General features: G+C 51.5%; 1 protein-coding gene across 1 annotated transcript in view; it reads right to left on the bottom strand.

Annotated features, from left to right (window-relative positions):
- LOC119963232 (toll-like receptor 2) overlaps positions 1 to 8157 on the bottom strand; it is a 79813-nt gene extending 71656 nt beyond the window's left edge. Inside the window, exon 1 of the mRNA XM_038792032.1 lies at positions 7899 to 8157. The gene's annotated coding sequence lies outside the window, so the exon portion shown is untranslated. The remainder of the gene's footprint in view (positions 1 to 7898) is intronic.
- Between the last annotated feature and the right edge of the window lie 18063 nt (positions 8158 to 26220).

Here is a 26220-nt window from a genome sequence, read left to right as displayed (position 1 = left end):
AAGGATTTTCTGCCTGTGAAAGGCACCTGCTCGCAGTTTTTTCGGCAGCACAATACTTCGCCTGCTTTACAGGACTCAACCCCATCACCATCCTCACTGAACACACCCCAACACAGCTATTGTTAGACAGCCGACTTAAGATGGCACAGTCAGCCAATCCGAGCAGCCCATTGGACCCTTCTTTTACAGGGACGGGACATCACAGTTAAACGAACACTTTCCTTGCGGACAATTTACAGTACCCAGGCACCCCTCATGAATGAGAGATTATCTCCACACAGCACAACATAGGCCCATTCATTCTGAAGACACCTCCCAGGAAGAGAGGTAGCACACCCCAGAGACCCCAACCCACAGACACGTGCGCACCCCTGAAAATTTATGTGGATGGCTCCTCCACAGTTTTGAATGGCAAACGAATAACGGGTTGCGGCATTTATGTAGAGGACGCGCAGGGGCGCGCCCTAGAAGAGATTTCCCTAAAGCTGCCAGGACAAATAGGCTTGCAGGCAGCAGAACTGGCAGCGATAGCATATATAGTAGACCACCCCGACTTGTTCCCCACGCCAGCAGACATATATTCAGACAGCTTGTGTGTCTGTAATAGTCTCACGGAATTCCTACCCCTGTGGGAAACAAGAGGATTTGTTTCCGCAGACAGAAAACCCCTACCCTCAGCCCCATTACTCCACCATATTTTAGAGCAGACAAAGGACAGGAAATATGGCATTGTTAAAGTTCGCAGTCACCACCTTTCTTCCCCCCCCCCCCTCCCCTGTAACTTTAAAGCAGACGCCCTAGCGAAGGCAGGTTCTAGACATGGTTATTTTTGGAACCTCACTGAGAGCACCCCAGTACACGCAGTTCAGGTCTCACAGACCAACATACAGGATTTAGCTCAGGCTCAGAAACAGGATGAGAAACTCAGGGAAGTTTTAAAGGGAACCTTCCCAGCCCCTTATGACAAGTTTAGGAACTCCATAACCACACATGACGGTGTGATTCTGAAAGACAGCGTTTACGTAGTTCCAAAGCAGGATAGGAACCAGCTCATTTGTCAATTCCATGACAATCATGGACACCAGGGAACTGACCCCACTTTAGACCACCTCAGACCGCTCTGCTGGTGGCCAAATTTAAAAGCCGATGTGACACACTACATAGAGAATTGCTTAATCTGTGCCCAGAACAATCCGGGCAGATATGCAAAGGCTCAACTTAGTCATACCCGCCCCGTTAATGGCCCCTGGACTAATCTCCAGATAGATTTCATAGGACCCCTACCCCCTTGCAGAAATGGATATAAGTATGTGTTGGTGTTCATCGACAACTTCACAAAATGGGTGGAAGCTTTTCCATCGTGAACAAATACAGCAAAGACAACCGCAAAAATCCTAACCCACCACATCTTTACAAGATGGGGACTCCCTGCAGTATAGAGTCCGATCAAGGCTCCCATTTTACAGGACGAGTTATGAAAAACGTCATCACAATTTTCGGTGTAACCCAAAAATTCCATATTGCATACCACCCCAGTCAAGTGGTATCGTCGAACGAATGAACAGGACATTAAAGCCACCCTCAGAAAAATGGTTCAGCAAAACAACAGCACCTGGGATTCAGTCCTCCCATTTGCGTTAATGTTTTTAGGAAGCACGGTATCCACGTCCACAGGATACACCCCCCACACTTTCATGACCGGACGGCCCATGAAAGGGACAGAATATTTATTAGGATTGGATTTGACCAGCCCCGCAGTGACAGCCCTCACACATGAAAACGCTGTACAGCAGCTAATAGAGAACGTTAAGGCAACCCAGCTCGCAGCAGCTGTGAGACTGGGAACACAGAAGTAACAGAGAAAGGCTTGTTTCGATAAGACAGTGCACGCCACTGAGTTTGCAGTAGGGCAGCAAGTGATGCTTTCCCTATACAACCCAAGTTCATTCCTTTCACAGAAATTCTCAGGTCTGTACTCCATTTTGGACAAAGTAAGCCCCTCGGTATACAAGATCACATATCCTAATGGAAAGTCTGCGTGGTTTCACATAAACCAGCTCAAGGCTTATGGCTCGCAGAATAACCACACACATCACATCCTGCTCACAGCAGCAGACGACCACGCCCCGCCCACAGAAGACGCATTCCTACCCTCCCCAAGCCAGTCCAGCCCGTCCTCAGACACTTGAACCCCACCCCCAGACACACGACTCCGCCTCTCCCCGCCCCCAACCAGCAGCGACAGAGAGTGATTGCGACTGCACTGACGACAGCCACAGCACACCACGTTGTGACTATCCCCCTGACCAAGCCCCACTCCCAGCGATTCCGAGCATGATTCTAGTGACCTCTTTGAGATCACCTACATCAAAGCACCTGACCCAGACCCACCGCCCGACGATTACGGATTGAACCCCTACAGTTCAAAACTTGATACTCGATTTTGGCATCGAGACAACTCGTTCAGGCTCATCCGGAACAATGAGATGGACCCCAATTTGCAGCTTTGGCAAAGTTACTCCAGTCGAGAGTATGGCAGCTGGGAGAAGATGATGACATTGAGTATGACTCCCACCAAACGAATCCCTTTGCGACTCTGTTCGCTACTGAGAACTGAGGTGTCCAGATGATGGTTAAAAAGGAACCAATAGAGAGATACGGTGTCCTTTCTGATGGAACCTGCACCAAGTTTGTTGCATGTTTGTTTGTTTGTGTTTCTGTTAAGTGTTCAATGTTTCGAATTTGCACGTTTTTACCGCCCCACGCCACCACTCCTTTAGCACCCCCTGGCAGTTAATGGAGCAAGTTTGTCCACGGACAACCGACTAGCTTATCCGCAGAAACCTCTGAGAACTTGCCCATACACCGGTTCATAACTGCTCTTCTGATTCGACGGAAGAGGCATTACTGCAACCCCCACGATGACCACATTCGTACCCCTTCTTGCCAGTTACTCAGGCAGTGGAGAAACGGCACTGGTCCCCGACCTGCCTGAGGACCCCCTCTGGTCAGCTACGCTCGGGTAGAGCACATACCGTCCTAACCGGGGAATCCATCCATTTCTTACCCGCCGCGGCCCATACGCACCTCATTTTGGCTCTTTCAGTTCAAAATTTTTTGGTTTGTTTCACAGCGACCCTTGGGTTGCCCTCCACATGCTATTTACATCCTCAAACATTGGGATGGTAAATTGCACAGGCTGCGGGACGGCTCGCACTGTGTCAGTATTTTTCTAGAATGTCTTGTCCAGCAATTTGGTTTTTAAAAAAAATGAGGGAGTCACAGATGGTGACCAATTATAAAGGGTAGTTGGCAATAAAGGACAGACAGACAAACACACGAGATCTTAAGCAAGATAATAACAGGTATTATGCTTGTGTTCACAGGATTCCGGAAACTCAAAGACTACCACAAGAAATGAAAAGAAGAGAAGAAAAGAAAAGAAGAGGAGAAGAGAAGATGAAGACGACCTCCATCTTTGTTGCATGGATCTTAGCGGGATCCCTTTGGTTGCGCGTGGATGCAAACCCCCTCACCCCCACCCCACAGGCCGTCAATGATTCCCTGCCCCGCAGTACACAGAGGCCAGCAACAGTCAACAGTACCCTAACCTGGTGTGATAAGTTTATCACTTGGTATTCACTTTCATATGTTGTAGAAGCACTTTTAGCACTGGCAATACTCTGCAGTGTCATGCAGACCATTAGGATGAGAAAATGGCGAAGGAGAGCCTACCGCTTTCGCACCCTGGTATACAGGTTTAGATCCCCTATCTTCGGACTTCACCAGACCCCCGAACCCCTTGACATGGATTAAAGACCATCCTTTTTTTGGTGTGTGTTTGTTTGCCTCAATAAAGAAGTGTGATCTCTGTGCTCGACTGCCAAGCCAGAGAAATGTGTATGCTGCTATTTTTGTACAGTTAAGATGTTAGGATATTTTTGAATTGTTTGAGTGAGGGTAGTTTATTGAGAATAGTTAGAGGTTCCAATTTTTTTATTTTGTAATGCATGCCTTAATGCCATAGCGCCCCGTAGAGTTTTTTTTGATGATGCATGTATTTAACATGATTTAGGTTAAATTGTATTGCATAGTATAGGACAGTGTAGAGCCTAGCTTGGTCAGAGAATGAAGACAACGCAGTAATGTGATCCTTCACGCTTCGCGTCGAGGATCACAAGGAAGGAGTGTAGCCACCTGGGGTGGCCACGTCCCGATTTCAAAATGGACACTTGCAGAGAGTAAAGGGAAAATTGGACAATGCTAAGAAAACAAGCAGGTGCAAGGTTTGTCTGTGGATTAGAGTTTGCAGCTCCCAGACAAAACCGATACTACAAGCCAGTAGCATAGTAATGAGCAATCTCCGGGGACAAAAGAGAAACATTTAAGCAAACGATACCAGAGCAGACTCCCCGGCGCCAGTGGAGACTAAAACAAAGGCAGGCCAATGGTCACCTAGGACCCGCCCAGCGATCAAGCAACGACCCCTTTATTGGAGAAAATCAATACAGATGATTAGGACATGGTCCAATTAATTGGGGCCAAGTTCAAGGACCGTCCAAAAGAGCACGAAGCCCCTTTGGGGTATAAAAAGGAGCCCCCAAGACAGATCCTCCTCTTCTTCATCTTCGTTATCTTGGCCTTGGCTCTCAGCGACAAGAGACCTGCCAAGCACCAGACAAGTAAGTATAAAATCAACGCACGCTACGAGATAGGCGCTCCTAGCTTCTATTCTATACCAGTTCGATGCCAGCAGCCTCAGGACCGGACAACGGCCATTGTTCCTCTGACTGAGTGGGCACCCGAAGCTAAGTATAGGCTTTTAGTAGTAGTTGTAGTTTAGTGAGTAGAGTTTGTGCATGAGTATAATTGACTGTGTAAATAAATGTGCATTGATTTGAAATTTATTAACTGGTGTATCGAGTCTTTGATCAGTATTCGGTTTTGAACCTTGTGGCGGTATCGAAAAGATACCTGGGGACTCTTGAGCTAGCATAATTAAAACAGAGCAAATTAAGGAGAGCATAATGAGCAACAGAACTCCTAACCCTAGAGCTCAAAATGAGTTGCCATTAAAAAAGGAAATTACAGTGAGGGTGAAGTCGGCGGTCGCGGATGCTGTGGCTTGCTTCATGTAGGCGTTTGACAGGATGGAGCGGCGACTGAAGACGCAAGAGACAACAGTGCAGGAGCTCGATAAGGCGGCTACCAACCAATATGACCAGATTGCCTCATTGAAGTGGAAGCTGATGGCAACTCAAGGAGTGCTCGAGGGGAAGGTGAAGGACCAAGATAACTGGTCACGCCGCCATAATCTCCTGATTCTGGGTCTGCCGGAGGACACCAAGGGCAGAAACCACGCTGAGTATGTGGCACAAATGCTGAGTAAGCTGGTTGGAGGCGCGAAAGCTTCCGCAAGCTCCCAGAAGTGGACAGGGCCCACAGGTCGCTCTGGCCGGGATAAGTACCATGAGCCATCATCACCAAGCTCCACCAGCCCCAAGATAAGGAACGAACCCTGAACTGGGCAAGATGCATGCGACCTTGCAAATGGGAAGGACACACGATGTGAGTGTACCAGGACATTGGGGCAGACCTGGCCAAACACAATGGAGCCAAAACAGCCTGTTTGAAAACAAGGTCCAGTCCCTGGCCAAATTGGCGGTAACCTACCAGAATAAGGAACTTTATTCCACCACACCAAGCGAAGCACAGGTGTTTGTACGTAAGCATGGGCTGGGGAAGCCGCAGTGACAGTAATAATGGATGTTAATGAATAATTGCACAGAATGGAGTTGCACATTTTTGCACAAATGTAAGTCCCAGGAAGGAGGGGGAGAGGACAGAAAGATACCAAAGCGGGAAAGGAGAGTGCTTGGAGGGGGGTGCGGCGTAAAACGACAGGTTAAGGGGAAGGAGGGAGAGAAGGTAGAGGCGATGCCCAGAGGCTCTGGGAGTGGGGTGGAGAGCGATAGACGGACTGGGGAACGGGGGGGGGGGGGGGGGGGGGGGGGATAGAACGCTGGTTGCACAGGTTGCACATGGCAACGACGGGACCAAGGATATCGAAAACAGCCGTTTTGGATGGCCCCCAAAAAAAGGAAACCCCAGAGTGCAGGTCCACATCCACTTGGTGAATTTGGCTGGCCCCGTGGGGGAAGGGGCGCCAGAGGCTTCTGTCGGGATAGTCACCTGGAATGTCAGGGGGCTTAACGGCCCAGTGAAAAGATCCAGAGTCTTTGCCCATCTGAAGAGCCTGAGGGCTGATGTAATCTACCTCCAAGAGACACACCTGAGGGAGAATGAAAGACTGAAGGTATGAAAGAGCTGATGGGACAGTCATACCAGGCATGCTACGAGACGTGGGCTAGGGGAGTCGTCATACTGCTCAATAAGAGGAGGAAATTCACTGCGACAAAGATGGTTACGGACCGGGGTGGGGGGGATCAGTATGTCATGGTGAGCGGTATCCTGAAAAGGTTAGGAGTTCTATCCATTGGCCTCACGGACACGTTCCAGCTCCCGAAAGAGAACAAACTAAGATACAATTGAATCAAAAACTTCCTCATGAAGAGACAGCGACATTCCCCCCAGGTACCAGGACACTCACTATTATACAGACTACTATCTGCGGACGGGCTCGGAGTCGGGTGTTATGTTCTGTGTTGTGGTCGTGGTAAAGATGCACATAGAACATCCAGTAAGATAACTAACGAACTGTAATAAAAACGGTAACGGATAAGTGAATTCTTCAGGAGCTGCTTCTTTTTTTAAATAAATTTAGAGTACCCAATTAATTTTCTTCCAATTAAGGGGCAATTTAGCGTGGCCAATTCACCTACCCTGTACATCTTTGGGTTTTGGCAGTGAAACCCACACACAAACATGGGGAGAATGTCCAAATCCACACAGACAATGATTCAGAGCCGGGATCGAACCTGGGACCTCGGCACCGTGAGGCAGCAGTGCTAACCACCGGCACCATGCTGCTCATCCTGGAGCTGCTTCTAATGCGACTGCCCTCTTGTACAACTTCCTACCAACTGCCGATCTCTGGAGTCACATGGTGGATCATCGTCCCCACCTGTTGGTCGGAGGCCCTATATCTAACTATATACATTACTATGCATAGCACCAGATTCCCCCTTCCTTTGGAAATGTGAATGTTTTAACAAACATAACTGCTGTAGAAGGGTGTTCTTTTTACCCCTCACCCGGCTGGAATTGGTGTCACAGATAGCTGTGGATGTCTCTCCCCTGCAATCTTTGAAATCAAAGACCCGAGAGCATCACATTGGGACCGCTTCGCAAGGGTGAGTGAGCAAGGCTCACCGTTTATACCTGACCGGTGACTCTGTCCTTATGCCACACCAGCTATCCTGACCACTACCTACACCTGTGTGACTCTCTCTCTTGTCGGTGGAAAAAACTACCACCCTGTAAGTGCCTCACTAGGGCTGCTTCACAAGAGAGAGAGAAGGAGGAATTCCTGTTTATCCCTAACCAGCTGGTTCCTCCTGGGTGAGAGGTTCGAGGCGCCCGGACCCCCTCAAAGATTCTCAACTGCGGAATTATTTCCTGGCATTTGAGTGTGACTTGGCCAGGGCGAGCGATAAGAGAACAGGCGAGACCACAACCAAGGTGAATTAAAATTAAGTAATTTATTCAAGGAAAAGGAAATCCAGTTTTTGAAATCCACAACCCAAATTGAAATCTACACACACACACACTTGCAATTATGTCTATGAGAACTAGGACTAATGACGAAATGAAAAATCCTTACTTTAAACAGTTTTAGCAATGTTTTATAAGAGGTTGTTATATACCGTCCCTCAACACCCCTCCTCAACAAGCCTAGCCTAATTGGGAGTTTCTGTAAACTGACAAAATATACTCACCACTTCCTAGCTGAATGGGTCTGTTTAAAAACACACAAAATCGTCGGCCTCCCCTCTGGCTTCTTGGGTCCTAGTTTGTTACGGTCTGCCTCTGCACCTGGTTCGTGGAGACTTGCTTCTCCTGTTGGGCCCGTAATTCTTCCTTGTGGTGGTCCCTTCGTAGGTTTTTAGAGTTTCTTCTTAGTTCTCAAATCTCCTCCAGCCCAAACTACAGTACTGTGCAAAACTTCTCAATCGGAACTTCTGAGTAAAATCTACCCAAGATCACTCTCTCACTTGTCTGTGTCCTGTGTCTTTAAGCACACATGTTTCAATGGAGCCGGCTGGCTCCTCCCACTGATCGATTTCAAAGACAAAAAGGGCGCTAATCACCCTCAGGAAGAAGTTAACCTGATCAGTTTCTTCACAATAGCTGATGACGTTACCAGAGCTTGCCTGATTGCTTGCAAATGACTCCTAGGAGATACTGGGACAGTTTGAATTAGTTTGCCATTAGTGGAATAGGTTTCTGTCTGGTTTGGACAGAAATTCATTTCCATAGTTATTGTCTTCCTCAGCTCACTCTGAGCCATTCACATACCTGGCATAATTTTTCTGTTGGCCCTGCCCTGGCCCATTGTCCCCTTTGTTCTTCTCTGGGATGATTTTGTGATGTGTATTTCTCTGTCTGGCTGCTTCTAGCCATTTTGTTGCAGGCTTTTTGAAGGAAACTTTCTTATTTTAAAATGTCTGTAAGTCTTGCCAGTTCTGTTGCCCTAACTGGCACGGATGGAGAGTTGCCATAACTTACACTGCTCTACCAAACATGATATGCATAACAATTTCAAACATGCAACATGTACAAAGCTAACTGTGCTTTACAAAACATGATATGCATAACAATTTTAAACATGTCCCTATACACAGTTCATTACAGGCCAGCATGGTAGCATAGTGGTTAGCACAGTTGCTTCACGGCTCCAGGGTCCCAGGTTCGATTCCCGGCTTGGGTCACTGTCTGTGTGGAGTCTGCACGTTCTCCCTGTGTCTGCGTAGGTTTCCTCCGGGTGCTCCGGTTTCCTCCCACAGTCCAAAGATGTGCGGGTTAGGTGGATTGGCCATGCTAAATTGCCCTTAGTGCCCAAAAAGGTTAAGTGGGGTTACTGGGTTGCAGGGATGGGATGGGTAGGGTGCTCTTCCCAAGGGCCGGTGCAGACTCGATGGGCCGAATGTCCTCCTTCAGCACTGTAAATTCAATGATTACACGTTCAGTCTTTCAGGTTAACAATGTTTTCTTGGTCTCCTGCGCATTGACCGAATTCGTGATCTTGTTCCATTATTCAAAACACCGATTTCCTGTCTGGTGAGTCATCAGCTCTTTCAGCCTTTTGAAATGATGCTTCGTACTCCGGGTGTTCTTGTAGGACCATATTGCTGATGCTCATGTCTTCACTGTCACGGCTGCTCCCCACCAACAGACTGTGTCCTCGACGCTTCTGATGCACAATCAATGGACACGAAAAGAAGGAATAGTCCAAAGCTTTAATCAACAAGAAGTGTGCCCAGCAGCAGGAGTACAGAAATTACCTGGCTGCTGGGGAACACGGGTTCTTCTACCCCGCCTCGTAGGCGGAGCTACATTCCTCTCGACCAATGGGAATGCAGAGGACACGATACTTGGGCCAATGGGCAGCGAGCCCTCTGCACCAATGGCAGCTCATACTCCCAGGTACCGTAATACCCCTAGTCATACTACCACATTCACCCCTTGTTGAGAAAGGAACCGGGGGGGGGGGGGGGGTGCGCGAGGAATGAGGACGTGGGGGGGGGGGTGTCCCGTGCAAGTGGGTAAGAGACTGGTAGTATGACTAGTGATGTTGGATCAAACCTCTCCAACGGTGGCTGCCTGCTGCCCACTGGCCTGAAACTATATACAGATTTGAGGGAGAGAAAAAAAACGAGAGAACAAGCAACAAGGTCCATTAACAGTTCACATAGACTCGATCAGCCGATCGAGGGCCTTGGACATCCTCTGCGACCTGCGGAGCTTCGCTGGAGACGTTGGAGATGCAGGCGTCCGTGACTCCGGGAGCGATGATCCCGGCTGCATCTGTGACTCCGGCTGCATCCGTACCCCTAGGCAGAGCTGGAGTGGGCTGGACCGGGGAAGGGGAATCCGGTCCTCTAGACGGCGCGGGTAAGGTTGTTGGCGGGCCAGGGGGGGGGGAGCGCCTGCTGGAAGCAGTTGCGGCTGGAGGGGGGTTGGGGGGGGCTGGTGCCGGGGGCGGTGGTCGGGATCCGGCGGGTGCCAGGTCCCATAGGGAAACTGTGTCCTGTCGGCCGTCGGGATACTCCACATACGCATACTGCAGGTTCGCATGGAGCAGCTGGACCCTCTCGACCAACAGGTCCGACTTGTGCACCCGCGTGTGTTTCTGGAGCAGGATGGGCCCGGGGGGAGCCAGCCAGATCGGGAGTGGGGTCCCTGAGGAAGACTTCCTGGGGAAAACAAGAAGGCGTTAATGAGGCGTTTGGTTAGTGGATATGCAAAGTAGCGACCAGATTGTATGGAGGGTGTCTGGGAGGACCTCTTGCCAGCGGGAGACTAGAAGATTTATGGACCATAGGGCCAGCAGAACGGTCTTCCAGACCGTACCGTTCTCCCTCTCGACCTGTCCATTACCCCGGGGGTTGTAACTGGTCATCCTGCTTGAGGCAATGCCCTTGCTGAGCAGGAATTGACGCAGTTTGTCACTCATAAAGGAGGACCCCCTATCGCTGTGAATGTAAGCGGGGAATCCAAACAGGGAGAAAATGGTGTGAAGGGGTTTAATGATGGTGTGTGTGGTCATGTCGGGGCAGGGGATGGCGAATGGGAAGCGGGAGTACTCGTCAATCACGTTGAGGAAGTACGTGTTGCGGTTGGTAGAGGGGAGGGGACCCTTGAAGTCCATGCTGAGGCATTTAAAGGGGCGGGAAGCCTTTATCAGATGCGCTTTATCGGGGCGGTAGAAGTGCAGCTTGCACTCCGTGCAGATGTGGCAGTCCCTTGTGACTGTCCTGACCTCCTCGATGGAGTAGGGCAGGTCTTGACAAAGTGAAAAAAGCGGGTGACTCCCAGGTGGCAGAGGTCCGTGTGGAGGGTTCGAAGGCGGTCCACTTGTGCGGTGGCACAGGTGCCGCGGGACAGGGTGTCGGGAGGCTCGTTCAACTTCCCAGGACAATACAAGATGTCGTAGGTGGAGAATTCGATCCTCCACAACAAGATCTTGTCGTTTTTATCTTGCCCCTCTGTGCGTTGTCAAACAGGAAGGCCACTGACCGTTGGTCTGTGAGGAGGGTGAACCTCCTGCCGGCAAGATAGTGCCTCCAGTGTCGCACAGCTTCCACTATGGCCTATGCTTCCTTCTCGACCGAGGAATGGCGGATTTCGGAAGCATGGATGGTACGGGAGAAGAAGGCCATGGGTCTGCCCGCTTGGTTGAGGGTGGCTGCCAGAGCTGCATCGGACACGTCGCTCTTGACCTGGAAGGGGAGGGACTCGTCGATAGCTTGCATCGTGGCCTTTGTGATATCCGCTTTGATGCGGCTGAAGGCCTGGCGGGCCTCCATCAACAGAGGGAACGTGGCTGATTGGATGAGGGGACGGGCTTTGTCAGTGTAATTGGGGACCCACTGGGCGTAATATGGGAAAAAAAACAAAGGCAGCGCTTGAGGGCTTTGGGGCAGTGGGGGAGGAGGAGCTCCATTAGGGGGCGCATGCGTTCCGGGTCGGGGCCTATTACTCCATTACACACTATGTAGCCGAGGATGGCTAGACGGTCGGTGCTAAACACGTATTTGTCCTTGTTGTAGGTCAGGTTCAGGAGCTCCGCGGTTTGGAGGAATTTGCGGAGGTTGATGTCGGGGTCCTGCTGATCGTGGCCAAAGGTGGTGATATTATCAAAATATGGGAAGGTTGCCCATAAAACGTATTGGTCGACCATTCGGTCCATCGCCCTTTGGAAGACGGAGACCCCGTTTGTGTCTCGTGATAGAGTGGTAGTGGTAGAGCCGCCCGTCCGTTTCGAAAGCAGTGTACTTGCGATCGCTTGTGCGGATGGGGAGCTGGTGGTAGGCGGACCTGAGGTCCACCGTGGAGAAGACCTTGTACTGCGCGATCCTGTTGACCAGGTCGAATATACGGGGGAGAGGGTACACGTCCAGCTGCATAAACCTGTTGATGGTCTGACTGTAGTCTATGACTATCCTATTCTTCTCTCCGGTCTTTACCACCTCGCCTGGGGCTGTTGCTAGCCTCGATGACCTCTTCCTTCAGAAGCCGTTGGACTTCGGACCTGATGCACTGTACCGTCTGCTCCTGGTGGCGACAGGCTTGCAATCCGGGGTGAGGTTTGCAAACAAGGACGGGGGATTGACCTTGAGGGTCGCAAGGCTGCAGACAGTGAGGGGGGGATGGGGCCGCCGAAGTTAAATGTTAGGCTCTGGAGGTTACACTGGAAGTCTAACCCCAGGAGTGCTGCTGCGCAGAGATGAGGGAGGACGTATAGCCTATCATTTTTAAACTCCCTCCCCTGGACCCTGCGATCTGCTATGCAACACCCCGTGATCTGTACTGAATGAGAGCCGGAGGCCAGGGTGATTTTTTACTTAACCGGGTAGACAGGGAGAGTGCAGCATCTTACCGTGGTGGGGTGGACGAAACTCTCCGTGCTCCCGGAGTCCAGCAGGCCGTTCATCTCGTGGCCGTTGAGTAAAATCTTTGTTGTTGCCGTAGAGAGGGTGCGGGGTCGAGACTGGTCCAGAGTGACTAAAGCGAGTCATGGCAGATAGTTGGAGTCTTCATCAGGCAGGGAGTAGTCACTCGCGGGGTCCTCAGTGCCGATCCAAGATGGCGGCGCCCGTCGGCCACACATGGTGGGGGGTGGACAAAATGGCGGCGCCCGGGGGTCGCACGTGGCGTTGGGGGATGGGGGCAGCGAGGTCCGCGGGCCGCGCGGGGCCCCTGAAGATAGAGAAGGGGGGGGAGTCCCGCGGTCGCTGCCCGGGACCACAGCGACCGCCTTTGCCTGGCAGACGGCCACAAAGTGGCCTTTCTTCCCGCTGCTCTTGCAGGTTGCGGAACGGGCTGGGCAACGTTGTCGGGGCCGCAAAAATAGCAGCGGGTCTCCGCGGGTTTTTCGGGGCACCCTGCAGCGCAGGCCTGGGGGGAGTCTGAGTCCGTGGGGGAGGGAGATGCTGAATTCCACGCTGTCCAGGGGGCCGCCACGCGGTCGGGGGCGTACAAGCGTGCGTTTCGGTTTGCAACATCTAGAAGGTATCGAGGGCCCGTGCCTCCATGAGGCTTAAGGTTTCTCTTTCTAACAGTCTCTGGCGGATCTGCGATGACTGCATGTCTGCAACAAAGCTGTCTCGGATTAGGAGTTCAGTGTGCTCAGCAGCAGATACCTGTGGGCAGCCGCAGTTCCTCCCCAGCACAAGGAGGGCATGGTTAAATTTGTCCAGTGACTCATCAAAGGTCTGTTGCATTGTGGTTAGTAAGTGCCGAGCGTAGACTTGATTTACCGGCCGTATGAAGTGTCCTTTGAGTAGGTCCATAGCTGTGTCGTAGTCTGTCGTGTCCTCGATGAGCGTGTATGTGGCGGTGCCGACATCCGAGTGGAGGATGTGCAGTTTCTGCTCCTTCGTCGGGACGTTTTCCGCCGTACTAAGGTAACTGTTGAAACAAGCCAGCCAGTATTTAAATGTAGCTGCTGCATTCGCTGCGTGGGGGCTGAGTCGAAGACACTCCGGCTAGATGCGGAGCTCCATCCTCTAAAAATCTTGCTGATTAAATTGATGCACAATCAATGGACACGAAACGAAGGAATAGTCCGAAGCGAAGGCTTTAATCAGCAGCTGGAGTACAGAAATGACCTGGCTGCTGGAGTACATGGGTTCTTATACCCCGCCTTGTAGGCAGAGCTACCTTCCTCTCGACCAATGAGAATACAGACGACACGATACTTGGGCCAATGGGCAGCAAGCCCTCTGCACCAATGGCAGCTCACACTCCCAGGTACCGTAATACTCCTAGTCATACTACCACAGCTTCCCTTACTCTTCCTTCTTTTTTTCTTAGCTTTAGAACCATCATTTGTGAAGTTGGTATATTTCACATTCCCATCTGCCTGTCCACCGAAAGCATTATTCATGCTAGTGATCTCGGCCAAGGGGGCGGAATTCTCCGACCTCTCGGTGAGCCCGGCACCGTCTGCCATATTCTCCGCCGCTGTTTTTCGGGCCGGGCGGGATTCCCACCACGCCAGTTGGGAGCCGTTCGTAGCGGCCGGCCATTTTTTGCCAGTCCCACCGGCGTGAATCACTCAACTCACGCACCGGCGGGACCTGGCAGGTGAGTATGCGTGAGCAGTCCTCGGGGAGGGCGCAGGGGGGATCGACTGCGGGGGGACCCCCACGTTGGCCTGACCCACTATCAGAGCTCACTGATCTGCAGGCGGGCTTCTTCGGTGGGGGCACTTCTTTCTTCCACGCTGGCCCCTGTAGGGCTCCGCCATGGTCGGCGCGGAGAAGACAACTCCCTGCGCATGCGCCAAAATACGCCGGCCAGCCTGCGCATGCGCGGAATCACGCCGGCCATTCCACCCATGCGCCAGCTCACACCGGCCCTTCGGTGCATGCACGAACTCGCCCCGTCCCTTCGCCGCCGGTTGGAGCGGTGCCAACCCCTCCGGTGTCCACCTAGCTCCTGAAAATGCGGAGAATTACGCACTTTAGAGGGCTGTTGAAGCCGGAGTGGTTGGCGCCGGTTTTCCCACCAGCGTGGGGACTTAGTCCCCAGAAGGGAGACTCCCGGCCTTGGTGTTTCCGAATCTTCTGCTGTAATAGCTGTTTCTGGAGCCTTTACTTGATCGAGGAGTTTTGGTTGATCTATGGTGCTGCACTCGAACTCTATACCATACACCCATCAATTGGGTAGGCATTTAATGTCAGCATTCTTTTGGACGCGTTTGAAGTTGTTGGCAAGTTTGTGACTTCAGGAATGATCTTAGCTAGATCAATGTCCTCAACATTAAGCATTGCTTCTTCACTTTGTATTTTAGCCTCAATTAGTGGCTCATCCTCATCTGATATAACAATACATGCTTTGTCTTTTGTTGGAGAACTGCACAAAGATGTATCCATCAGTTCTTCCTGTAAGATTTTTGATGGACTGGCCTCGAGTACTTGGGAATCCACTGCATGAACCATTCCATGGGCATAGGCTAATTCATCGTACTTCTCTGGAACCAATTTCTCCAAAATGGGGATTATTTCTTCACTTGCCAGTTGACTGTTCGTTGTTGATTTGCTCTCAGCTAATTTGTCTGCTGCTGCAATCTCACTTTCAGCCTCTGCACACTCCATCTTAGAGATTTCACAATTATCGTTGTCCAGCACAGATTGGATGCTACTTGTTGTCAACTCCTCACTAATGCAAAATAAATTAAATTAATAGTCTTGCTCTTTGTCTGATTCTTCATTTTCCTCATCGTAAGCATCATATTCGTAATAATCATCATCTGCAATAGCTTCTTATGCAAAGTATAACACTGCTCATGGAATTATGTGTTCATGCAAGAAGTGACCAATTTCAAAGTCAGCAGTGAGTCTGCTGCAGAACCTTCGTCCAGCTCTCCAGGCTCTGGAATTTCAGGAGGACTAAACAAAATTAAAGCAAGAGTAATTTGGTACAGTTTTCGTAGCTGTTCTACCAGTGCCTCGACCCTTACGCTTCTGCTTTGTTTTAGTGGTTTTCAATGTAATGTTTTTTTCCTTTCTTCCAGTCGATCTGGCACCCTGTGATTTCTGGTTCATCAAAGAAGAAAAAGTCTGACACATCGGGCTGCGACTCCATCCGGTATGTTTTTGTCACTGCTTCATTTGTGAAATACTCATTTGGCTCAAATGTAAACTCCAGAGTTAAACTCATTGCTATCCAAGATTTGAAAATTTCACCTTTAAATCTTGTAAATGCTTTAAGATCGGTTCATCATGCTCCTGTGTCATGTCACTGAGAAAATCCATATTTTGAAGACTATCAACCAGATTTCTGGAATTCTTTTTGGCTCCTCCTTTTCTTCAGCTCATTCCCATTTGCATTCATCCTCTGTCGCAGTGGTGTCTGGAATGTACAGCCGCTCAACTAGCTCCAGTGCCTCACACGCTTCTGCTCTTATGATAGGCTGGCATTCCATGTCCACAATGGAAAATAGTATGATGTGACTTCTGTTGTGTTACCCATGCTTTAAGCTCACATGCTCTCAACATCGCAATCTCATTCCCCTTGTAGCCTTTCAGTAGTCTTGTCTGTAATTACTTTAGGTTTAACTCGCAACCCGTTCAAATCGGGCAAAGCTGTCCCTCGCTCCCGTGTCGAGCTTGCATTTGATCAATGTGTCATTCAGCATCAATGGAATTGTCCATCTGTCTTCTATGGTATCAGCATCACCATCATTATTGCTGTAACTGGTAAGTTAGACTTCTTCACTTTGCATATTCGGACTCATCGCGTCCTCAGTCGAAATCAGATCAACGAAAACAGAAAAACAGGTCTTCAAGGCATATCTCATCAATCACGTTGACTGATCCTGTTTGGTCTACTGTTGGACATGAAAAACATTGCCTTGCAAAGTGATTTGTTCTGCCACACTGGGAACACACCTTCCCAAATGCTGGACACTCGTGGCAAATGTCAATTGCTGCATCGCTGGCATAAAATGGTGAACCCGGTCAGCCACTTAAAATGGCCGCCTGCACTGAGACCACATTTCTTATTCGACTGCATCACTAAGCTTATGGCACTGGCGTGTTCTTCCAGATTGGCACCAAAATGTTTCAGATTGAGCATGCTGATCTGCTGTGCATGACAAATCTTGATATCGTTTTCTAGTTGAAGCTCTTCTTCCCTCAATAGCCTCTCGTGTACCTTTCCATTTGATATCCTGAACACTATCTGATCGTGGATCATCGACGACTTTAAAGTATTAAAATTGCACGACTGCGCCTTTAACCGCAAGTTGGTTAGAAAACTATCAAAAGATTTGCCTGCCTTCTGAGTACGCGTGCGCAAGATATAACGCTCGAACATTTCATTTTTCTTTGGAGAGAAACGCTAATCAAAGCATTTATTACTTCATCGAAGCTCTTGCTGTCTGCCTCACTATCGAACGCAAAGGTATTATAAATTTTGACTATTGGACAAGACAAAGAAGAAATGGGAGGACAGGTAAGGAGATAAAGCGAGTCGGGAGCGAAACAGGGAAACCTTCACCTCCACGTGCGAAGGGCTGAGCCTAACGCAACTAAAGGTGGTTCACAGGATGCATCTAACCAGGACAAGAATGAGCGTGTTCTTCCCAAAGGTGGAGGACAAATGTGAACAGTGCCAGGAAGATCCGACCAACCACACCCACATGTTCTGGTCTTGTCCCAGACTTGTTGGGTACTGGAAGTGCTTCTTCGAGACCATGTCTAGGGTCGTGGAGGTGAAGGTTAAGCCTTGCCCACTAGTGGCAGTGGCAATCGTCAAGGTATCAGAACAGCCGGAGCTCTTCATGGGGAGAGGGACGAACGCTCTAGTCATTGCTTCCCTGGTCACCCGCCGGAGACTCCTGCTCGGCTGGTGATCAACAGCACCACCCAAGGCTGCAGACTGGCTGTCTGATCTGGCAGAATTTCTCAAGCTAGACGGAAGAAGGCTTCCACAAAACATGGAGGCTATTCAGCCACTTGTTCCAAGACCTGTTTGGAACCAACAACCAATAAAGTAACAGGGGGAGGGGGGCACCAGAGCAGAGTGTGAAACGGGGGGGGGTTGCGGGATTAGTGAGTGGGGAAGGACCAGACCGGACTGGAGAGTTGGGGGGGGTTGCAGAAGACATCACAGGAAATGCTGAACAGGTAGAAGGAAGGAACTGGAAGGGACAAAGAGCAATTGACAAAAACCGCCACAGTGGCAAGCGCACCCAAAGGACACAGCCTCCCCCTCCAGCAAAGCCCAGTGCCAGGAGGCAACCAAGGCAGGGGCCAAGGCCACACAGCAGTATTGGTTGACCACCAGGGGCTCCCAAACAGGGACCCCCCCCCCCCCCATAACTAGATAAAAACTCCCTCTCGGTCACATAGCCAGATATTGACCTCACGTGACCCAGAGGGCATACCTCGGCACCTGTATGCCTCGGTTGCCAATCAGCTACTGCTTTTTCTGTAATTTTTTTCTTTTGTATCTTTACGTACGATAATCAAAACTACAGTTGTTGTTGTAATTGGTGTTGATTGTTGATACATGTGTTGGTTTTGTCTTATTCTAACTTTTGATTAAAAACATTTGAAAAAATCCAATAAAAGTGTTTTTTCAAAAACAAATTATTTTATTAAGAGGAAGTATGGAGGTACTGCACCAAACAAATGAAAATGGAAAATGAAATGAAAATCGCTTATTGACACGAGTAGGCTTCAAATGAAGTTACTGTGAAAAGCCCCTAGTCGACACATTCCGGCGCCTGTGCGGGGAGGCTGGTACGGGAATTGAACCGTGCTGCTGGCCTGCCTTGGTCCGCTTTAAAAGCCAGTGATTTAGCCCAGTGTGCTAAACCAGTCCCTAATTTATTACTGCGATGGCCAGGAATCGAATCCAAGTCAACTGCTTGGGAGGCAGCCATGCTCACCACAATACCACCATCGCTGGAGACTGCAAATGGTTTCAGGAAGTGACTCTGGCAGAAGTGTACTTCCCCTGCACTCTTAATGGTTTAACCGCATCTGCAACCATAACAACCAAAGTGGGGAGGAGAGCAAAGAACAATGTTTCATTTTACACTAGCTTCCAAAATCAATTCCTCATTCCAAAACTTGAAATACGGGAATTGAACCGTGCTGCTGGCCTGCTTGGTCTGCTTTCAAAGCCAGCAATTTAGCCCTGTGCTAAACAGCCCCAAGCTAGAAGATAGTTGTGACGTGGCAGGGGTGAGAGATGAAATGGTCAGGGGCGGAGAAAGGGGCCATCTGGGGTGGGCTAGGTCCAGAGTGGAATTAAGGAGGCGAGAGTTAAGTAGGGAAGATTTCAGATGGTAGAGGCCAGATTCTCTGTTCCTGAGACTTAGGGGCTGCATTCTCCCTTCTTGAGACTAAGTGTTTTTTTAAATAAATTTACAGTACCCAATTCATTTTTTCCAATTAAGGGGCAATTTAGTGTGGTCAATCCACCTACCCTGCACATTTTTGGGTTGTGGGGGTGAAACCCACGCAAACACGGGGAGAATGTGCAAACTCCACACGGACAGTGACCCAGAGCCGGGATTGAACCTGGGACTTCAACGCCGTGAGGCCACTGCGCCACTGTGCTGCCCCCGAGACTAAGTGTTGACGCCGGCGCAGGATTCATGGACTTCCACGACAGCAACACTGGCGCTGCACTTGGACCGATTCGCCGACCGTTGAGGGGCTAGCACTAGCGCCACGTGGAACACAATCGTTTCCAATGAGAAACGGTGCCCGATTCACCGGATTCGCGATTGACACTCAGGAGGTTGACAAACTGCAACCACATATACACACTCCACTCCCCACACACCTTCCCAGCCAACAAGATGGCAGCGAGGAGAGCACCACCATGATTTATGGACGGCGAGCTGGAGACCCTCCTGGACACTGCGGAGGAGAGGTGGGTGACACTGTACCCCGGCCAGGGAGGGAGGCTGCCACCTGCCACCATTTGCTGTGCCTGGGTGTGGTGAACCACGTTATTGTATTATATTCACTGCTGTATTGTACATGCCTGGGCTTGTCCAGGTTGGCTCCGCCTGTGGCTCCTTCCCTCGGGGCTTCTGTATAAAAGTGGCAGGTCTCCGCCTCCGGATCCAGTTCGGGTCCAGAGGCAGGAGGCTTGCTGTTTAGTGTATTAAAGCCTCAGTTACGTTTATCACTCATCGTCTATTATTGATGGTGTATCAATTTAATACACTAAACTTCTAAATTTGGACTCTTCACTCAAGATGAACTCCTCACTCAAAGCTGATCGCTTGCAACTGGACCCACAAGCAGCTGACGCTACAGAGACTTTTGAATCGAGGCGTACCTCGCATCTTTTAACGAAGACTTCACAGACCTCCCGAAGAAGCAGGCCCTCCACAAACGGGTGAGCCCAAGTGGCTTTAACCTCACCAGGAACGCCCCCTCGTACATGGAGGCAATAACGCTAAAAGGACATAATGTGAAATCCGTTAACCAGGTATATACTAGGCACCTCCTCGCCACGAGACACCAACGCCCTGGGGAATCACTCGCGGAATTTCTGTGTGCCTTGCGCATCCTCTGCCGGAACTGTGACTGCCGCGTGATATCAGCTACCCAGCACACGGAGCTGCTGATCAGAGATGCCTATGTCGCGGGCATGCACTCGAACTATATCCGCCAGCGGTTATTAGAAGGGGAGGACACTCGGCCTCCCAGAGACAGCACAACTCTCCAACTCACTGGAGATGGCCTCCCAGAACATGGGGACCTGCACCTCTGACCGCACGGCACCCTCGTGAGCCTCGTAGGCGCAGCCATCAACTGACCTGGGTGAGACGCAAGCCTGAGCCGCACAGCGGCCCGCCAACACCGGAGTCCCAAAGTGCTACTTCTGCGGCCAGAGTAATCACCCCCGACAACGCTGCTCGGCACGGAACACGACCTGTAACGTCTGTGGGAAGAAGGGCCACTTCGCCAATGCCTGCCAGGCACAACCCCCCCCCCCCAAATCTTCTAGGTCCAGCAGCACTACCTGCTGCCTGTCAGGGCCGCCCCCAGCTGCCGCTCCACCCGTCACGTGCGACCCGTGGGCGCAGCCATCTTTAATTTCGGCCGACACGTGCGACCCACGGGGGCCACGGCCTTGGACGCCATCTTACACCTCACCCGCCATGTGCGACCCATGGGGGCCGCCATCTTGGACGCCATCTTACACCCCACTCGCCTCCGTCACACTCGGCTAGTCCCGTCCGCACCACTTCGCGAAGTCCACGATGACCGTCCGGATCAATGGGCACGAGACGGCCTGCCTTTTCAACTCCTGGAGCACAGACAGCTTCATACACCCAGATACGGTAAGGCGCTGCTCCCTCCCATCCTACCCGTGACCCAGAAAATCTCCCTGGCTTCCGGATCCCACACAGTGGAGATCCGGGGGTACCGTAACGCGACCCTTACTGTGCAAGGCGTAGAGTACACCAACTTTAGGCTCTACGTCCTCCCCCATCTCTGCGCTGCCCTATTACTGGGGCTCGACTTCCAGTGCCATCTCCAGAGCCTTACCCTGAAGTTCAACGGACCCCTGCTCCCCCCTCACCGTCTGTAGCCTCGCGATCCTTAAGGTTGCCCCACCCTCCCTCTTCGCAAACCTCACCCTGGACTGTAAGCCCATTGCTACCAGAAGTAGATGCTACAGTGCCCAGGACAGGGCCTTCATCAGGTCAGAAGTCCAGCGACTCCTGCGAGAGGGGATCATCGAGGTTAGTAATTGCCCCCGGAGAGCCCAAGTGGTGGTCATCAAGACTGGGGAGAAGCACCGGATGGTCATCGATTATAGCCAGACCATCAACTGGTTCACACAGCTCGATGCGTACCCCCTCCCCCGAATATCTGACATGGTCAATCAGATTGTGCAGTATCGAGTCTTCTCTACAGTCGACTTGAAGTCTGCGTACCACCAGCTCCCTATCCGCCCAGAGGACCGCCAATACATTGCCTTCAAGGCAGATGGCCGCCTCTATCACTTCCATAGGGCTCCCTTCAGCGTCACCAACGGGGTCTCGGTCTTCCAAAGCGAAATGGACTGCCTGGTTGACAAGTACGGGCTGCGGGCCACGTTCCCGTACCTAGACAACGTCACCATCTGCAGCCGTGACCAGCAGGACCATGACGAGAACCTCTGCTGCTTCCTCAACACCGTGAAACTCCTGAACCTAACTTATAATAGATAAAAATGTGCCTTTCGCACAACCCGCCTGGCCATCCTCGGCTACGTCGTGGAACACGGAGTCCTAGAGCCCAACCCCGACTGCATGCGCCCCCTCCTGGAAGTCCCCCTTCCCCACTGCCCCAGGGCCCTGAAGAGATACCTGAGTTTCTTCTCTTATTGTGCCCAGTGGGTTCCCAACTACACGGACAAGGCCCGCCCACTAATCAAGTCCACCACGTTTCCTCTGACGAGTGAGGCCCGACTGGCCTTCGATCGTATCAAAGCAGACATCGCCAAAGCCGCGATGCACGCTGTGGACGAGTCCATTCCTTTCCAAGTGGAGAGCGATGCATCGGACTTTGCTCTGGCCGCTACACTCAACCAGGCGGGCAGGCCCGTGGCTTTCTTCTCCCGTACCCTCCATGCCTCCGAAATTCGACACTCCTCCGTCGAAAAGGAGGTCCAAGCTATAGTAGAAGCTGTGAGACATTGGAGGTATTACTTGGCCGGCAAGCGATTCACTCTCCTCACTGACCAACGGTCGGTTGCCTTCATGTTTAACAATACACAGCGGGGCAAGATCAAGAACGACAAGATCGTGAGGTGGAGGATCGAGCTCTCCACCTACAGTTATGACATCTTGATTCGGCCCGGGAAGCTCAATGAGCCCCCAGATGCCCTCTCCCGTGGTACATGTGCCAGCGCACAAGTAGACCAACTTGGGGCCCTCCACAATGACCTCTGTCACCCGGTTTTTTCACTTTATCAAGGCTCACAACCTGCCGTACTCCATCGAGGAGGTCAGGACCATGACCAGGGACTGCCAGGTCTGCACTGCATGCAAACTGCACTTCTATCGGCCGGACAGGACGCACCTGGTAAAGGCCTCTCGCCCCTTTGAGCGCCTCAGCATCGACTTTAAAGAGTCCCTCCCCTCCACTGACCGTAACGTGTACTTCCTCATCATCGTTGACGAGTACTCCAGATTCCCCTTCGCCATCCCCTGCTCTGACATGACCTCTGCCTCTGTTATCAAGGCCCTGCACAGCCTTTTCACCCTGTTCAGGTCCCCCGCCTATATCCACAGTGATCGGGGCTTCTCCTTTATGAGCGATGAGCTGCGTCAGTTCCTGCTTAGCAAAGGCATCGGCTCCAGCAGGACGACCAGCTATAACCCCCTGGGAAACGGACATGTGGAGAGGGAGAATGCAACGGTCTGGAAGGCCAACCTCCTGGCCCTACAGTCTAGATGTCTCCCAGCTTCCCGCTGGCAGGAGGTCCTACCCGATGCGTTCCACTCCATCCGGTTGCTTCTATGTACAGCCACTAACCAGACTCCTCATGAGCTTATGTTTGCCTTCCCCAGGAAGTCCACTTCCGTCCTGGCTGACAGTCCCGGGGCCCTTCCTTCTCCGCAAGCATACGAGGAGCCATGAAACCGACCCCATCGAGAAGGTCCTGCTGCTCCATGCAAACCCCCAATATGCCTACGTGACACACCAGGATGGGCGGCAGGACACGGTCTCTGTTCGGGATTTGGCTCCTGCAGGCTCCCCGGCGACCATCACCACCACACCCCACCTTACACCGTCTCCGCCCACCTCCCTCACGAACTGACTGCCGCAGGCCCACTGAGGACAAGCACCACCACCTCCGCCCATACTCTGCCCCCCCCCCCCCCCCCCCCCCCGCCCCGTTTGCCGACTCATCATCTGGGTGAAGAAGTCAACACACTCCCGGACACGCAGGTCTCGTCACCGGCCACACCACAGCCGGGACTGAGGTTGTCACAGCGGAAGGTCAGGGCCCCCAACAGACTTGACCTTTAAGACCACTTCACTCCCGTCGGACCTTTTTTAAACAGGGGGTGAATGTGGTGAATCATGTTATTGTATTATTTTCATTGTGCTGTATCGTACATGCCTAGGCTTGTCCAGGCTGGCTCCGCCTGTGGCTCCTCCCCTCGAGGCTTCTGTATAAAAGTGGCAGATCTCCGCCTCCGGACCCAGTTCGGGTCCAGAGGCAGGAGGCTTGCTGTTTAGTGTATTAAAGCCTCAGTTACGTTTATCACTCGTCGTCTATTATTGATGGTGTATCACTCGGCGCAGGTGACAGAGCGGCCAGTGCCATGGGCAACACCAACTTGACTGGCCAGCAGTGCCGGAGAAAACTGCACAACCTCGGGGCGGCCTGGGTGATTAGGCAACACTATGCCCCTGGCACTTTCCCCCGTCCCACACACCCATAATCCTACTCCCCTGGTTGTCTGGCCACAGGCCCCGAGCTACCCACCCCCTGGTCTGCATCTTCTGTTTCTCCCCCCCCCCCCCCCCCCCCCCCCCCCCCCCCCCCCCCCCCCCCCACCCTCTGCCCCAAGGAGAAGGCCACCCAGAACCGCCGGGAGTGGGGAGAAAACTGGAGAGGGACCGTAGACCTGTAGCCGCTCACTGTGGCTGGGCAGAGGGCCCTGGATGTGGTCCGTGGCCCAGAGGAAAGGGACGTCTCGGTTTGAGATCGGCTGCGGGTGAGGAAGAAACCCCGCTGAGTTGCGGTTCTTTGTGACACGTGCATCAACCACACCCCCTCCAACACCACCCCCGCATCATCCTCATCCTCGCTCGCACACCACCCTCATCCCCACACCACCCTCACCACCTCCCCCCTCTCAGCCTGCTGTCTAATCAAGCGTCTTGTCTTGTGTCTTGCAGGAGCTGCTGGTGATTGGGTGGGTCGATCTGGTGACCCCCAGCCAGTGCCACAGCCGGAGCCCCCAGCCAGTGTCGAGCAGTGAGGAGGAGAGCAGCACGGACGGGAGCCATATTCCTGTAACTCAAGACACCCCTGAACTTGAGTCCGAGGATGACACTTGATATCCCGTCACAACTATCTCCAACATCCCCCACCATCCCAGAGACACTCACCTTGATTGGGCGCTTTAATGAAGAGGCTTCTGGGACGCTATCTGGTGCGCACCACACTGCTGATCTGGTACATCAGGTGGAGTAAGAACACCTGACGGGGTGGATGGTTGGAGGGTGGGCCGACCCCAGGAACTAGCTGGCCACTCCAGGCGATTTTAAGGCTCCTGGAACATGTTGTATTTGGTCCTTTGTACTTCACAAAGGAACGCACCAAACCCTTTGACTTGTCCAAACCAGAATATTTTATTGAATCTTGTGTGGTAAGATAGCAATCTGATACAGACCATGCTATCATGGAGTCTGCTACTACTCCTCTGGAACTTGCACCTAGCACTGACCATTCACATGTATGTCTTATAACCCTCTCAATCTTCTTCTGAAGATGGCCGGATGTGTCGCCCTTTATATTGGAGTCAGAGGTCACATGACCTTAGTCCAGAGACTGCATGGTGCGTCTGCACTTCCACCTGCTGATTGGAGGTCGCACACCATCCAACTATGATATAGCCCATAGGATATCACCACATTCCCCTTCCTCACAAACCATTGAGATTATTTTTATTTTTACAGGTAACATTAAACCTTATACATTCATTACATGTAGCTGGTAGTGTGAGCAAGTATTACAAAAGTGTCTATTTACATGCTTTGCCTGGCAAGTGTCCATTCCTTTTGTACAGATCTCATTCTTTTGAGCTGTTGCCTACCTCGTCGGAGACTGGATGACTTGTCGGTGTCTTCCTTCTCTTGTGCTTCGCCCTGTGCCGTTGAAAGGCCTGTGTCCAAGACTGCCATATTTGCATTACCAGTCGCTTTCTCTTTGGTTTCTTGCATGCTGTTGCTTGCTACTTGCGACTGTTTTTGTTGCTGGTGGGATGAGGTAGTTCTCCCAGTCTTCCCCTCTTTTTCTTTTAATTCTTAGGACATGGTGATGTATTTTGGTGTGTCTCTTGGTTTTGTTTTTTTCTTTGTAGCAGTCTCTGGCATGGTACTCACTGTCATTGTGTGTTGAGTTGTTTGCAGAGGTTTAGGCATCGCATCATCTCAGGGTGGTGTGACCACACCCACTTCTGTGGCCTCATCGACATGCTGGATCACCTCAGTTTCTAGTGCCAGCATGAAGGATGGAACAGGGCTTGTCGGTTTCACCTCTTCTTGGTGTGCTGGAGCATTGGTGACTTGCTCTTCGTCACTGGAGATGACTATACTTTCTGGCTGAGCTGATCATGGTACTGGGTCTTCTTGATTAAACTCGCAAATATGTGAGTGGTTTGTGGAGCTGCATAATGAGATAGTCATCAGGTCGTCCACAGAGTCAGTGTTAGAGTTGCCGACTGTTGCAATCTCCACGTCGCTGTTATCAGCACTTTCATTTATGTCCTCCCATTTGTCATCGGTGTCGTCGACTGCTTGGGAGTAAATTACATGAGCCGTTTCA

This window comes from Scyliorhinus canicula, chromosome 3 (assembly GCF_902713615.1).
Source record: "Scyliorhinus canicula chromosome 3, sScyCan1.1, whole genome shotgun sequence".
Taxonomy (NCBI): Eukaryota; Metazoa; Chordata; class Chondrichthyes; order Carcharhiniformes; family Scyliorhinidae; genus Scyliorhinus; species Scyliorhinus canicula.
Note: the sequence above shows the minus strand (reverse complement) of the source record. Positions and strands in the feature narration are given on the sequence as shown.